Source organism: Muscardinus avellanarius (assembly GCF_963383645.1).
Source record: "Muscardinus avellanarius genome assembly, chromosome: 12".
Lineage (NCBI taxonomy): Eukaryota > Metazoa > Chordata > Mammalia > Rodentia > Gliridae > Muscardinus > Muscardinus avellanarius.
This window is the reverse complement of record NC_137798.1, coordinates 54,145,109-54,162,155: the sequence shown is the minus strand read 5'-3', so window position 1 is coordinate 54,162,155 and position 17,047 is coordinate 54,145,109. Positions and strand designations below refer to the sequence as shown.

The 17,047-nt window shown below is 41.6% G+C and overlaps 1 pseudogene across 1 annotated transcript; it reads right to left on the bottom strand.

Annotated features, from left to right (window-relative positions):
* Positions 1-2,913: 2,913 nt before the first annotated feature.
* Positions 2,914-10,906, bottom strand: LOC308271005 (chondroitin sulfate synthase 1-like; annotated as a pseudogene). The gene is made up of 3 exons: positions 10,682-10,906; positions 8,784-9,041; positions 2,914-4,673 (listed from the first exon to the last, which is right to left on the bottom strand). The product of its transcript is annotated as a chondroitin sulfate synthase 1-like (transcript).
* Positions 10,907-17,047: the final 6,141 nt, after the last annotated feature.

The window sequence follows — 17,047 nt, the reverse complement described above, 5'->3', positions numbered from 1 at the left end:
TGTATTCAACAGTGAAGTTTGAGTGAGGAGGGAAGTGAAGTCTTAATGGAAGAATAGGGTAAAGCCTCAGATAGGATCAAATAGAATGAGCATATGAGTTTGGTAAGTTAGTATATACTAGAGATTAGAGATAGTGAAAATATAGCGGTAGTCTAGTAACCAATGTAGTGTTTCTGTTATAGTGATATGAAATGGATTTAATACAAAACAAGGAAGAGAGAAGAAGAGAGAGAAAAAAGAAAAAAGATAGAAAAGGGAAAAAAAGTAGGTATGTATGAGGAGAGAAGCTTGGGAGAGGATTGGGGAAAAGGGTAAAAAAAAGGCATACATATTCACACACACAAATAACAGAACAAAAAAACCCAAACACTCCAACAACAAATTAATGCAACTCTAAAAATAAATAACTAAGCTGGGCATGGTGGTGCACGCTTGTAATCCCAGTACTTGGGAGGCTGAGACAGGAGGATTGCCCAGGTTTGAAGGCAGTCTCAACTACTTAGTGAGGCTCTCAGTAACTTAGTGAGACCCTGTTTCCAAACAAAATATAAAATAGTTATTGGAGTATAGCCCCAAGGTAGAAGGCCCCTAGGTTTCATCCCAGTACCACAAAAAAGAAAAATAAAGACTGTTTAGCAGACAGGGTCTCTGTAGTCTCTCTCTGTGCAGATATTGAGTACCATGAGCACCTTTTCTGCTGTAAGCCTGGTTCTCTGAGTCTTTCACAGTCTATGTAGATGGAGCAAACTCAATATAAGAGTCTCTATTCTCCATAGCTAGGGCTGGTCTGGTCTGAATTCTCCCCATTCACCACAAGGGTGGTCTATGGTGATCCTGGAGATCCTACTTGTTGGGTCTAGTGTTAAGCATAGGTCTCCCCCAACACTTTCCACTGATCAGTGCCTGAGTCTGTCTGATCCTCTGCTATGTCCAACACCAGACTCAATCCCCACCTTCTCTTGGTTGAACTGCAAAGTCTCAGACCCAGGGAGTTTATAATAGACTTCAATTATGGTGTTATTGAGTGTATCCCTCGATCTCTGGATGGTGTGGTAAGCTCTGCTGCTTCTGCACACTTGTAGAGTGTAATACCTCCTTTGCTGGGTTGAACTGCAAAGTCTCAGACCCAGGGAGTTTATAAGGGCTGCATGAGTCCCTGGGGGCCCCATGCTGGGCATTTTCCTGCACAGACTGCAGCTTCACATATAGTTTTGGTGGTGCGCTCTGATCTAGATATCTGGAGGGTGTGGTGGGCTTAGCCACCACTGCTGCAAGTTGTGGCCTGTGTTTGTGTAGGAGGAACTGATGACTTATAATTTCAATGATCTGCAGCTACTTACTTCAGGTCCTTGGATGTTTTCCTGATTGTCCCTGGAGTCAGGTGCAGTGAGGCAAAATGGCGCCACCATGGTGCCCTCCACCATGAGATGGGAGGGTTTTTTTCTGGTGTTGAGCTCTATTCTTGGTCCCTGGAGGGCATGTTGAGCTTGGACACCACCCCTGGAGGTTGTAGCCAGTGTTTGCACAGGAAGAACTGGTGACTTATAACTCTGATGGTATGCAGCTGCTCACTTCAGGTCCTTGGTTTTCCTTTTCATCTATGGAGACTGGTGCTGTGAGGCAACGTGACACCAATGTGGCACCTGCTGCCTCAAGGCAGGTGAGTTACTTCTTTGCTCTCTGATAAGTCTTCTAATCTTCTTTTTACCTGTTACTTGTATCTATTTTTTTTTTAATTTCTCTACTGCTAGTATTTTCTGGCTTTGTAGAATGCTGTTTTTGAGGCAATGGAGATTCAATGTCAGCAGGACTGGTATTGCTGTTTCCTTCGGTCACCATCTTCCAGAAAGTCCTGATATTATTTTTTTAAAGAGGTTTTTGATACTCTTGGTTTGTGCTTATAGACCTTCTTCAATGCCTATTCCTGTACATTAGATCATTTTGTATTATCCTTTCTTGAATGTTCTGGTCACACCATATTTTTTGTTTATTTTTATTGGGCATTATAGTCTCACATCATAATGTAAATCATATTGATAATGACATACATGCACACAATACTTGGTGCTCTCTACCTACCCAGTTTCCTTACTTCCAATACCAAGCACCCAGATGGACAATGGTATATTCACATGTATGGAAATAGTTGATGGTGGTATTTTTATTAATGAACCTTAGTCTTCGACTTCATTATCTAAAGTCCCTTTGGTATCTCAAATACTCCCTAGCTCAAGTATATTAGAGAAACACATGACCCTTCATTTCCTCTACGTGACTAACATCATTCATTTAACATAATGTTCTCGAGGTCCTTCATCTTCTTGAAAATGATATAATTTTGTTTTTCTTTATTGGTGAGTAGAATTCCATTGTGTGTACTTCCCATAATTTTGTAGTTCATTCATCTGTTGGTGGACACCTAGGTTGGTTCCATATTTTGGCTATTGTGACCATCACATCTCCTTATTTTACATCTGAAGCAAGAGATTGCTTTTTAAAAAAAAAACTATTGTAAAAAGACAAAAGGTAGAATCTGTGCAAAGTTAATAGTCATGAAAGAACATTTACCAGAGTTATATTGTTTTCTGTTATAGTAATTCTTTGTAGGAATGTTCATGTTTTCTGCCATACATATGAAAAAAAGGGTCTGGAAAGGAAATGTAGAAAAACTCTGTTTTGACCATTATGGACATTTAAATCAGAATTAAACAGGTCTGCTACAGTATGTTCAGCAGGATGTATTCAAAGGCAAACATTGATCACATTTTTGTTCAAAAAGCTTCATCTTTAAGGAGTCCTATGTAAGAAAACCACTTGGAAAATATATCTTTATATGGACTCAAAAATTGATCATACAAAAATTTTTGAAAAGTTAATTAGATAATTAAAATTTTTTTTCAGCAGAACTGGATATCAGGATGTCCTTGTGGAGCCATTATTACTGCTACTTGTACTGTAACTTGGATAGTTTTTTTCTAGCCACATTTCTGGCAACTGTTGTGTGGACCCATATGTCGATGTCTTGGATTCCAAGCACATATTGTACTGTTTGGGATCTAGGTTGTGGTCCCAGAAGACAGGGTGGTGGATGTGGATGACTCCCACTTCCTTGTTTTTGAAGTCTTCAGACCATTGTGGACCACGTTTTTGAAGAGGTACATATGCTTTAGTTCTCAGCCTTGGATGGAGATGTCAAAGCCGCCCACTCAGATAAGATCTCCCTTATAAATACAAGTAATGTCAAACTCATAGTTTCTCCAGAAGCCAGTTTTTTGAGTAAAGGAAAAATGGTTGTCACTGAGAACTCTCCCACTATTACCAATCTTTGGATCATACTGGCTAAAGATGATTGGGAAATATATTTATTGGCTCAGAACTGAATTTTCTCAACACCACTGCAGGAATTCCATAGTAATTCCGAGGTCAACATCACAGAAGAAAAGCAAGGATTAATTGTTGAATTGGGAAGACCATACCTCTAGGGACAGAGCTCTTGAAAACTCTCCAGACACAGGCAAGATCTGCAAGTCTGCCTTAGGATACTTGGCTCAGTAATCTCTTATTAGTTCATCCAGTTTGGCCTGGTCAGCATTGGAGTAGGAATTGAAAAGCAGAACTACAAGTTTGACATTCTGATTTTAGATGGGCCATGTCTTCTTGAAGTTTCCTATAAATCTCATAAACATGTCAAGGCCTTCAGAGAAATAAATTGGTATGTTATCTTTTTATTGCTGCACTCTGTGTTTGTTCTTGAACCCAGGGAGTTGGAAGGGAATAAGTTTCTTCAGGGAACTGGAGAGGAAATAAAGATATCTGGAGTCCTGGATGATTCTGTTGGCCAGCTTCTGAACATTCAGTTCCTTGTGCTCTATAAACTGGATCCTGCTGAATGTCTGCTGTGGGTATACATGTCTCTGCATGAGCACTGTCTTCCTGTCTTCTTTCCTTTGTGATTTTTGTACAGCATCAGCAGGTACAGGATTTACTTCTCCCTGTACATGGGATTCATGTGGCATTAGCTGTACTGGATCTCCCTGAAGTTGATGATGTGCCCTCAGGTCTTGGCATTGGCATAGATTGTCTCCATCACCTACATGAAGATGTGGCCCAGGGTGGCCTCCGGGCCAAGTCCATTCCTTGCCATGGCAACTGGCTGTCAGTGGCTGAATACAGACAATTTCCCAGTCAGAAACTCTCATTTGAGGATTTCCTCTTGCTGATGGTCCTGAAACCACTTTAAGGAAGGAGGGATTCCCAGCCGAAGTTCATCCTTGTGGATCTCTGTGTTGTTGTACTTGCTCATCAGGATGATTTCTTGGTGGAGCTGGACTGTGTGATGCCACAGCTTGGTGATTTTGCAACTGAGCATGTAGCAGTGCAGTCTGTACTGTTTGAGTGGGCCTTTGTTAGGGTTTAATGTGATGGCTAGGTGAATTTTACTGTTATGGATATCTCTGATGTACCCCTTCTTGTTCTGTTCATAATTCTCAGAAAAGCTGCTACATCTCATAAGATCAAACACAATGCACACCTAAAAACCTCTGGAAACACCTTCCCACTTCCACATCTTCATGTATGGTGTACATTTTGCTGATGTGCAGTATCATCTTCCAAAGCACCTCCGGGCTCATAATCATGCCAGGCACCCTCATGCAGAAGTTCTCACCAGGAAGCTTGTAAAAGAAATGGAGAAGAAACCAAACAAAGACTCTGAAAGTAACAGAACAAACAAATAACCCCAGCAACAAATTAAAAAATCCTGCAAATATACAGTATAAAACCAACCTGACTTTTTCAGTTCTTCTGGGACTGCATGGATACCTTCAGCTGTTTAATGTTTACTCATTATAGAAGGTTCTCAAGCATGTTCCAAGTACTCTCATTTGCTCAGTAACCTATAGTGGTAATGTCAATTTGCAGGCCCACTTTTGGGTCTTCTGAAATGATTAGTACCCTGAGCTGGAATCTCTCTGTCAGAGGTGTGCCAAGGTGCCTGAGCCCTGCTTGTGCCTCTCACCACTGTACACTTGGGTCTCCAAGCTCTCCATGAGGCTTGTGTCTATGCAGGTGTCAGGTGTCACTGGGAATGGACCTTGTGTAGGCACTGAGCTCTATGCTTTCTATAGGCCTTGATCCTGCGCCTCTTTCTCTACCCACACTGTTGGCAAGTGTCCAGTGTAATCTCGGGGTGATCTCCAGAGATCCTCTGCAGGTATTGCACCCTTGGTGATATGGGCTTCTCCCATGCCTCTGCTGTGTTTGGTAGCAGCTTTTGACCCAACCTCAGGGGTGGACAGCCAAACCTCAGATGACAGGGGTCTCTGTGGTTGCTTTGGGTAGTCTTCCACTGAGAAGCTCAGTTAGTTTACTGTCCTGTGTGGCCTGGGTATCTGGAGGGCAAAGTATGCTGTTGCAAGTGCAAATTTCTGGCTGAGCATGCTGACTATCAGACACCTGAAGCAAAGTGCTGATTGTTTAAGATGCTGAAGAACTGTGGCCGCATACTTCACATCAAGTCATTGGCTTCTTTCCCAGCGATCTCTTAGGGCCACAGTGTCAGCAGACCCAGCTCGAGTGGACCAGCCAACATAGTCCCCATGCTGTCATATTGTCTTCTTTATATTGTTGATGGTGTGGTTAGTTTTGAAAGTCTTCCAAGAGTGAGAATGTGTTCCATGTGGTCTTGTTTGCCAGAGGTGGTTTCTTTTGAGATCTTTAATTCATTTATTGACTCCTTCATTTCATTTCCTGTATAGTTTCTCTGATTTTATTTCTGAGGCATTTGATTATATTAAAATAAAAATTTTGAATTCTCCTGCTATGTTCTGTAGCTCAGTATTGGTGATCTCCTTTATTGTTGAGTTGTGGTAGTTTGTTATTTCCTCATGGATCTTCATTTCTTTTTTTTTTTTTGCAGAATTCTCAAATTTGTATTTTTGTTGTCTTATCATTATATTTCTTTCTGTGTGAAATTCCTAAGTCTATTTGTTGTCCCTTTATAATAAGGCCTATGCTCAGGATATATATTTGCCTCGGTGAATCTTTATTATATAATTGGACTTTTGAGTTTGTCCCCCAAAACCTCTTTAGAAAGCTATAGCTCTTAGTCAGTGCAGGAAAACAAGAGTCTCTTATTGGCAAACTACAGATCCAATGCAATCCCTATCAAAAGCCCAATGCCATTTTTTAAGAAAATCATTCTAAAATTTGGCTGCAACCAAAAAAGACTAAACTGCCAAAGTAATCTTGAGAAAGAATAAAGTTGGGGGCAAGGTTCTTGGTTATACAAAACTAGAATAACCATCTAAGAATAATTTTGAGTATGGTAAGTCTGACAATAGATTTTGCTTGTTACCACACTGTTTATAATCTTTATACTTGAGTATGGAACAGATACTGACAGATACTATCTTCACTTTCTAGCAAAATATGACTGCTTCTTAGATATCTACTTTCCATAACTACCTAGCAACACCATAGTCAAATTGCAGAGGATAGTGCCACAAGAGCTAAAATGTGTGGGTGTGTGTGTGTGTGTGTGTGTGTGTGTGTGTGTGTGTGATAGGCAGATATATTTAATCAAGAAGTGATTCTTTTGGTACTATAAATGTGCCTAAAAATTTCTTTAGTTAAGAGTGAGTAATGGCCAGGTATGATAGTATACACCTATCATTCAAGTACATGGAAAGCTGAGATAGAAGGATCATAGGTTTGAGGCCAGCCTCATCAACTTAGCAAGACTCTCAGCAACCTACCAAGACCTTGTTTCAAAACAAAAAATTACATCTGGAGTGTAGTTCAGAGGTAGAATACCCCTGGAAACACACACACACACACACACACACACACACACACACACACACACACAAATAAAAGCTATTTTTTATTATATAAGGTTTTATTTTATTTTATTTTTTTATTATATAAGGTTTTATTTTATTTTAAAAGATCATTCACAGCTGAACGTAGTGGCACACACTTGTAATTCCAGCATTCAGGAGACAGAGACTGGAGGATCGTGGTTTGTAGTCAGCCTCAGCTACTTAGTGAGGCCCTTTGCAACTCAGTGAGACCCTGTTTCAAAATTAAAAGGACTCAAAAACAGGGCTGGGGGTGTGACTTGGAGGTACCGTGCTCCTGGGTTCCATTGCCAGTACCATACACAGAAGAAAAGATCATTCACAAAAAATCATATCCATAGATTTACTTTCTGTCATATAGCTGAATGTGTTGTTTGGAATTCCAATCTTTTCTTACATTTAAAAGTCATCTGGGTTGCCCAGAAGTTTAGATAATTTTTTTTGTTCTTTATATTTTCCACATTGAAATGTAAGTAGGTCATCTGAAAGCATCAAGTTTGATTACAACCACATAATGCATGTCTTTCTTAAGTGTTTGTGTTCCATGAATAGTTCTTATCTCAGAAGCAGTGATGATGATAGGGAATGAAGGAGGGAGAGTTCTGTGAGTTTCTGAGACCTGGTAACAAAGACCAGAGGAGCCAGGACAAAGTCTGGCCACCCATGGCTGACCATCCTACCATGTCCCTTCTCCAGGATTCTGGTAGCTGTCTGATCCCCAACTGTTCCCAATGGGACAGACTAGGATTTATAAGTTAAAAAATTTTCCACATGTTCACACACAGGAGTTCAAGCTCAAATATTATTTCCTGGCACACTCTATACTGTTCAGGGGAGTAACAGACTTTGTCCCAGAGATGAGGCAGTGAACGTAGACATTTATTGTCATCTATAGTTGAGTCTTGACAGCTCTACATAGTAAAAATTTCAGTTCATCAAGTGAAACAGAGTAAAGTGCCAGATTCTAGGTTCATTTTCACTGTGGAAATTTAAGGAGTGGTGGGAAGCCCTGTCCCTTATTGTGTTACGTACACTGGGGAACAGATAACACAGGGAGGTGCAAAACAGACAACAGGGATGCAGGGAAGACCATGTCAGCACTACCAAGTCACCTCGCAGCTCCAGCACCACCCCTCTATCCCCAGCACCTCAGTCTGGAGGAAAGGAAGGAGAGCCAACAGCCAGCCACATCCCACATGGGGAAGCCCCAACAACATCAGGGAGAGAAGGGAACGAGTCTGGACTTTGTTTCAAAAGAGTGGTAGCAAAAGTATCTTATCATGTATGCAGACTGCCAAACATGCCTCATCACTCCTGGGTGGGGCTTTACTGAGATGAGTCTATTTTGCCTGAATAGTCAACTTAGGAATGGGGTAATGGAGACAGGATCCCTTATCAATAGGAGTAGGAAGGAATCTGCAAGGATCAACAGGTATTTTTCCTTGCTTTCAAAACAAGGCACCTTCAGTTCTGAGTGATCACAGCTGAATACCAACAAGATGCTGGTCAATCTGCCAGCATCTCCTGTCCTCCTCCCCCACCCTGAGTCCAGCCATAGCAACATAGAACTCAGCATGCAGGTGGGAAGATCACCACTAAGAAAACCAAAGGGAGAACTTGGATTCTGGCCAGTGTGTTTAAAGTAACAAGAAAGCAAAGAGAACAGTGAAGCAGGACCACAGCCCAGCTCTTCCTGAGAGATGGCTCCTCCCTCCACAGACTGCGTGCTGTAAGGACAACATGAAGTGAGGAGGAAACTGGACAGAAGGAAAATGGGCAAGGAGTGGAGTGGTAGGAAGTGGGGGTGGGGGAAGCACAGAACAAGCACTAGATAGATACAGCATGAGAATGTACTAAAAACTACTTGTTAACAGCTGACATGCACCCACAAGCCATCTCTCTCCACTGAGAGAGGACACTGACAGGCACAGGAATGAGGATCCCAGGGCAGCTGTCCAGGCCACAGGCAGGCTCGCCCCAACTCCCCACACCCCACTCTCCCACTGCAGCCCATTCTTGCTCCTTGTGATCCACTTCCTTTCTGGGCCTGGCTGCCCGAAGATGGTGGAGTTGGGGTTGGTGACTTTGTTGAGTGTCCTTGCCACCGATCGAGGTTTCAGCTGAAGTCCTATTCTCTGTGCTCTTTACTCTTCTCTTGGTTCTCTGAAATCCATATTGGATCTGCGAAGTGGGAGAGCATTCCTGAAGTGACTACCTATTGGAGGGACTGCTTGCTGGTCACCCCTGCCACCAAGAAGTCATCTGAAGTCATCATCAGTTCTGAAGCCAGAATTGAAGTCATCCTGGGAATCCCAGCCACTTTGAGATTCTAGAGAGCCACCCATTCCTCTGTCATCTGACCCCCCCTTTCTTGAATCCAAATTCACCTTTGTCTTATTTTCTTTCTTCTGTAGTGTCCATACGAAGTGACCAATCACCATCATAGGCCAAGCCTTCCTTCAGAGAGTCCACCTTATCGAATTCTCCACAGCAGAACCCTTTAAATTTTGTCTGTGTCTTTGTCTCTGACTTGCTGTTCATGCCTTATACTGAGATCCTTAAAGATAGTAGCTATGTCACCCTGAACTGTATTAAAAAAGATATTTTCTACATATGCTGTTTAGTGGAGGGCCCTGTGGGCAGCGCCTTCTGGCTAGTGGAGCAGCAGCACTGTTGTGAGACCCTTTGTCTCTGCCGAAAACTGCTGTAGGCTGGATTGCTATAGGTATCGAAGTCTGCCATTTGCTGTCTTTGCTCTGAGAGGAACCAGTCTGTTCAAAAATTATTTTAAACAATAACTCCCTTAAAAAGTGTGGGAGATTGTTTTCCTTTGCCTCATTTTGAGACAAGTTTTATTTTTTCTGTAATTCTTTCAAAGAGCACATGGATTAAAGAATTTAGTAACAGGTTCTTTCACAGGATTGCCTGCCTCCCAGTAAATACTTCCTGTGAACAATAGAATGATCCCTTGAGGGCAGGTTAAAGGACTCGCAGGCACTGTATGAATCAGCATCAGGATGCTTCAGCTCAAAGCAGTGATTTGAAGTAAATTCTCTGCATCTCATCTGATATTCTGCTCTTGGCAGCATTAGCTGAGCTAAAATAGTGACTGACCCCCAGAAGCTGACAAAGGAACATTTCAGAGAGGGGAAGTTAATTTATTCTGACTGCTTGTCAAGCATCAACCTAACTAGCCTCATCTTTTTGCCCTAAAAGGTGTAAGATTCTGACCTTTGCTGCTACAGCATCTGCACTAAATAACAAAATGGCAAAACCGTTCCTATCAGGAGGAATGTGCATTAGTACAGCACCATTAATAGCTGCGAGCACTTAAAAGCAGTGATTTTTTGAGATCAGGGGCCAGATGGGCAGATATATTGACCTTCATTTCTCTTTTATTAGCTAACAACAAAACAAAACTCTTTTCATTTTAATTTAAAATGATTTATCAAGAAAGTGACTGAGTTCTCTAAACTTGAACATTTGAAACATAGTTCTTTAGCTCATTGCTACTTGAGACAGATGTAGGGGTAATAATGTGCCAGCTGCACTTCCCATGATGTTCTTTGCTAACATTAGGAAAATTCTTGAATCACTACTTTTTGTTGTTGAAACTCACTGTAATTGCCCTCCATATGTGATCAAACTCAGCCTTCCAAGGGGCTGGTTTTGTGTCATGTGTGGTATTGGGATGGAGGGCACAGAATCAAAGAGAAGCCAAAATGACCTTTCACAAACCTAGATTTGATCATGTCAGTCCTGTGGCTTGGGCTATCCAGCAGCTTCTCATAATACCTAGGGTATAATTTAGAAATCCTTACTGCAGTGCTAAAGGTGCTCTGATCCCAGTTCCTTTTTGCTCCTCTGACCTCATCTGTTCCAGCCCCTCTAGTCTTCTTGCTTTGATCAGATACCCCAAGCTTTCTCCAGCCCAAGGATCTGCCCTCCTGCTGCTCTTTCTCTTTGGAATGCTTGCCTCTCAGACTCCAAGTTCCACCAGCTGGTTCCTCTTCATCGTTCAAGTAAAATATCAGCTCAAATACCATCTCCCTTCAAGCCTTGCCTCCTAGGTAGCCTTTTCCCCTCAGTTCCTTTGTTGCATGTTACACTGATTTATTTCACTAGCTTTTATCACTTTATGAAATTCTCTGAGACAAAGATGAATTTAAGTAGTTTTCTTGGAAGTTGTCCTAAAACATTGGGGAGTGTAGAAGGAGGTATGGGAGGCAATGAAAGTCAGTATAGGGAGACCACTACAGGATACTGGGACTCATTGCCTCTGGGACACTGTGCAATGGTGTTCAAGACCCTGTTTGTGTTGACCCACAAACTCTCATTGGTTGAGGACTATTGTCAGGGCTAGTAAGTCCCCACACTTAGACATCCTTCATGAGGGCCAGGTACACCAGAGATCTCAGGTAGAAAGTCACAGGTGCTATAAAAGGAAGATATTTAGAGTGGCATGCATGACGGGAGGTTGTGTTGAGGGTATCCAGAGCATGGCAGAGGCAGTGTCCACCCACTATTATCCATTTATGTGCATTCTGGATGATCAACTGTTCCCTGCCCTGAAATACAAACTCCATTTTAGCAGGGGTGTATTGTTTTAGGTTTCTCTGGCAGAGTGCCTAGAAGAGAACAAACACTCATAATCATTAGTCCAGTGAATGACGAGACATGAAGTTCCCTGGAAAACATGGAGTCTCTTACATTTATTCTAAGGTAGGTACCACTGGTATAACAGATCCAAAAAGAAGAGACATTAAAGAGAACTGGAGCCGGTTGTGGTGGCGCATGCTTGTAATCCCTGCACTTGGGAGGCTGAGACAGGAGGATCGCGCAGGTTCGAAGCCAGCCTCAGCTGACTTAAGAGCCACTGTTTCCAAACAAAATATAAAATAGGTCTGAGAGTATGGCCCAGAGGTAGAAGTCCCCTGAGTTTCATCCCCAGTACCACCAAGAGAAAGAGAGAGAGAGAGAGATAGAGAGATGAGAGAGATAGAGATGAGAGAGATAGAGATAGAGATAGAGAGAGAGAGAGAGAGAGAGAGAGACTGGAAATGGCCAAGAGGAAATTGAGGCTATCTGAGTGGAGAGGGAAGAATTCAAAAGGCAGGTAAGGGGTCAGAATTTGCCTGGGATATTGGCAAGATTCTCAGAGTCATCTAGACTGAGATCTAGACCTCTCAGGAACACTGCCCTTGTGGAGTGGCTGAGCTCTAATCTTTTGTCCTCTCTGCTGTTCTGTTGCTTTAGCGGCTTTACCTGCTTCATGGAGATGTTAAGATAATAAAAGGAGATAATAGATTTGAAAGCACTTTTAAAAAGAAGTTCTCTTATGGAGAAAGCTACTATTTAACTGCTGAAAATATGTTATGTTCAGGATTAAATTGTTCAGAAGTGCTTAGTCCCTTTAAAAAGTGATTGCTGCTGGCAGTAGCCATTTTGATGGACAGTTATTGCCTCCCTGCTGAAGTGAGTAGAATAATCAATTTCCATGGTGTGTCTGATGACCTGTGGCTGAAAAGGGAGGCTCAGGGGCCATTGGGTGACTCATCTTATAGAAAGCTGGCAGCCTGGGAACAAGGGGACTCATGAGAGATGAGCTCGGGTAACAATAGGAATCCATATCGCTACTTGATCTGAAAATTCATTTTGATAAAGTGAATAAGCCAGGGAAATGGGGACAGTAGAACTGGAGAGGAAAATAGCTTCTCCTTACAGTCAGAGCCAGGTGGAGAGGAGGGTTGTCAGTCTTACACTTGGATAGAGAGTTCTTCTAGTCTAGTTTCTCATTTGAAGGCCTTTGATTTTTAAAGGCCTGAGCACTTACAGCCCCCCTCTGGCTTCACTTGCACCTCAGGGGTCCTGCAGTCAATGCAAAAGTCCTTTACTCTTGCAAAAGCCTACAAGTTCAAGCTCTATCCCCCTCTCTAAAAAGACACCCTCTGGCTGTCCTTGGCCTAGGGATTTGCACTCAAGCAGGATGAGGAGGATGGACCAAGAGAAGGGAGCTGTGCAGGTCATGGGAATGGGAGTCTTTCTGTTTGGGCAGAAAGATCCTGGGAATGGGAGTGTGAACCAGAAGGAAGGAGGCAGATTTGGGTGTGAAAACCCTTAATCTTCTGGACTTTTTACTCCTTAGGGAGAGGTGCAAATAGAAGGCCAGATTGAGGTAAGGTTTTCTAAGGTGGGAGACCCAGGAAAGAGGTACAGGTCCAGTTCTAAGGGAAGTACTTTTGGTACAAAACAAGCATTTCTTTTCATAGTAAAAAGCTACAATAAGGTAGAGGAGGGAGGATTTTTTTGTTTTGTTTTGTTTTTTTGCGGTACTGGGGTTCCTGGGAGCCTTTCTACCTCCGTGCTACACTCCCAGAACTATTTTATATTTTTATTTGGAAACAGGGTCTCTTTAGCCAGCGCGGCTGTCTTAGAACCTGCGCGATCCTCCTGTGTCTGCCTCCCAAGCACGGGGATTACAAGCGTGCACCACCACACCCTGCTGAGGAGGGAGTTTAAATGCAAAAGAGCCCCTATTTGTCCAGTGAAGATAGAATAGCAACTCCAGAAAGCTGCTCATAGGAAGGAAACGGTAGGCTGAGGCAAGCTTTTCAGTGGATCTTTATGTGACTCATACAGTGATACTCTCTGTGGCAGCTACTGGGCTGTGCATGACCTGCTACCCCTCCATCACCCTAACCCTTGCCAGTGCACTGTGCTCCATTGAGGTGGTGGCTTCCTAGCTGTCCTTTAGAGGTCTCAGCCACACCTGCACTGGCTTTCCCTCTGCATGGCACACTCTCTGGGAACTACTTGTGGATGTTTTCCTCAGGTGTCCCCCTGTCTGTCATCGACCTTGACCAGCCCATTTAAAACTGAACCCAGCATTCCTACAATTCCCCAGCCCTTCTTCCCCTCCCACACCCCACTCTTGATACTGCTCAAGCTCTAATGTGTCTGATATTTCCTTGTTGGCTTTTTGTCTCTCTCTGCCCTTGGGAACATAAGAATCCCAAGGCAGGCAATGCTCAGAAGAATGCTTGTACCATACCAGGCTCTGAAAACATCTTTGACAAATGAACAGAATATGTGGGGTTAAAGTAACTTGTAAACAATGATCGAAATTCTTAAAAAACAACCATCATTAGAGTTTCTTAAAATATCTAAGATTTATAATTTCTTAAATTCTTGCTATATTGGACCCGGAGACATTATGTTAGGTGAGAGTAGCCAGTCACAGAAAGTGAAGGGTCATCTATTTTCCCTAATATGCAGAAGCTAAGGAGTAATTGGAATACCAGAGGGACTTCAGATAATGAATGAGAAACTTCAGTGGAGCAGGGGAGATTTTCTAGGGGAAGGGTGGGAAGAGGGAGGATCAAGGAAGGAATTGCTACCATCAGCTTTATGTACACATGTGAAAATACCAATGTCAATCTCAGTACCCTGTATGGGGAAGGGAGGGAGTGGAGAGGGAGCTGGAGGAAAGCCCACCAAGTGCTATGTGCAAGTACGTCACTATCACTATGAGCTTTATTTTGATGTGAGACTATAATGCACCAATAAGAGTATTAAGAAAAATAAATAAATTCTTGCCATATGTAGGAGAATACTATCTAGGTGGTTTCATGAAGGCTTTTCTTTCCACTTCTCTTGGGGCTTCATGACTCTTATTGGTTGAGGCAAGTAGTACTCATTGTTTCTGAGAGCATAGTTTCATATCAAAGAGCCAAAGAATTCTAGAGAAGGCTCTTGAGATCAGTAACAAAATTACTTAAGAAGACAACTGAGAAATGTGGAGATTTTACTGTGCATATTTTGTGCTTATTCTCTCTATTCTCTTTGCTTTTTTTTTAATTTTATTTTATTGGTGCACTGTATTCATACATCATAGTGGGATACAAACTTTTGTAGACATACATGCACACATCGCCCAGTCAGCCCCCACCCGATCCCCACCCCATTCTCTCCCCATCCCTCCTTCCCATGCTTGGCTTAGTGGTTGACATCTAGTATTATAGCAATTTATCCAAAATTAAAAATGATAATCTCACATAACAGTTTCATTTGTCTGATACCAAGCGTTTGATGATTTAAAGATAGCATTTCAATATTTCTTTTTGCTTTCTTTCTTACTAGAGCATATTTTTTTCTGTTTTTTTTAGGTGAAACTATCATATATTTATATATTTATTTTTCAGAAAAAAAATCTATCCTAATATGGAATATGAATTCTAGATACCCAAAACGATCTTGAAAAAGAACAAAGCTAGCAGATATATATTTTCTGATTTCAAACCATATAAAGCTACAATAATTGAAACAGTGTAGTACTGTTCTAAAGGCAGATATATAGACCATTGGAGTTAAATACAAGCCTAGAGCTAAATTCTTCCCTATATTGTCAAGTTATTTTTGACAAGGTTTCCACGAACATTTGGTGGTGGAAATAATAATCTTTTAACTAAATATTGTTGAAAAATAATAATTACATGGAAAAGAATAAAATTGGACCTTTACCTAATCCCATATACAAGTATTAACTCAAAATAGATAAAAGACCTAAATATAAATCTTAAGACTATAAACTTTTAGGAGAAAATCTGGGTCATAAAACCTCACAACATTGAAATTGGCAGTGATTTCTTGGATATGATTTCAATGGCACAGGCAACAGAAGAATATACAAACTCCCTAAAAAATAAAAGAAAATATTGTATATCCAAAGACAATGTAAACAGAGTTAAAAGTTACTAATAGAATTGGATAAAATATTTCCAAATGCTATATCTGAAGGTATATTAATATTCCAACTAGAAATCCTAAAAATTAACAACAATAAAGGCAAACAATACAACTTAGAGATAGGTAAAAGACTAACATAAATAATGAATCTCCACAGATAACCAATCTTAGTTGTCTGTTGGATGGAAACTCTTGTTTCTCTGGTTCTGGTGAGTGTTACCTATTTCTTCTTTGTAGTTAATCTCTTTGAGTATTTTCTCTAGCGCTGGTTTTGAAGACATAAATTCCTTCAGTTTCTGTTTGTCATGGAAGCTTCTTATTTCTCCATCTAATTTGATAGAAAGTTTTGCTGGATAGGAAATTTTTTGCTGGAAGTTGTTTTCTTTCAGAGTTTGGAATATGTTACTCCAAGCCCTTCTGGCTCTCATGACTTGGTTTGGGAAGTCTGGAGTGATTCTAATTGGTTTGCCTCTGAATGTCAGTTGGCCCTTTGTTTTTGTTGCCTTTAAGATTCTCTGCTTGGCTTCCACATTGGTCATTTTGACAATTATATGGCGTGGGGATCCTCTTCTCCGATCCTGTCTAAAGGGAGTTCTATAAGTTTCCTGGATCTGTGTATCAACCTCTTGCTCTATATTTGGAAAATTTTCTGCTATTACTTCCTTGAAGAGATTGTTGATCCCTTTGGTATCACTTTCTTTTCCCTCCTCTATTCCAATTATTCTTAGGTTAGCTCTCTTAAGATGGGCCCATATTTCTTCAATGTCAGATTCCTGCTGTTGGATATTTTTTTCTAGATTAGAAACTATGCATTCATTTTTGGATTGCTCATCTTCTAAGAGCGAGATTCTGTTCTCCATGTGGTCTAATCGGTTGTTTGTGCTTTGAATTGAGGCCTTTACTTCATTAATTGCATCCTTTATCTCTTTTTGGCTCTCTCTGAGTTCTTTTCGAAGCACCTCTATTATTTCTACAGTTATTTTCCTGATTTGATCTTCTAGAAATCTCTGATTTTCTGTTTTATCAGGTTCTGATGTTGTAGGGTTGTGCACATTCATTACTCCAGTGTTATTCCTCTTTCCCATGATTTCGGAGGTTTGTGCCTTCTCTGGGTTCTTCCCTTGGGTCACTATGGCTTCACTTAAGGTGCTCTGGATCTCGAGTCTGTATTATCTCAGACCCCACTACTCCTTTACTGGGTTGTATCACAGAGTCTCTGACCCAGGGAGTCGATAGAGGCTGCTTTAAACTATGGGGGGTGCCAGGTTGCACGTTCTCCTATGGTGTGATATCTCTGCCACCACCACTCCCTCACTGGGTCAAGTCCCAGGAGGCCCAATATTGCGATTTCTCCTCTGTGGCCCGCAATTTGACTCACTGTTCTTGAGTACGCAGATGTAGCTGTACTGGACTCGGTGAATTCACTGCTGCTGCCGCCGACG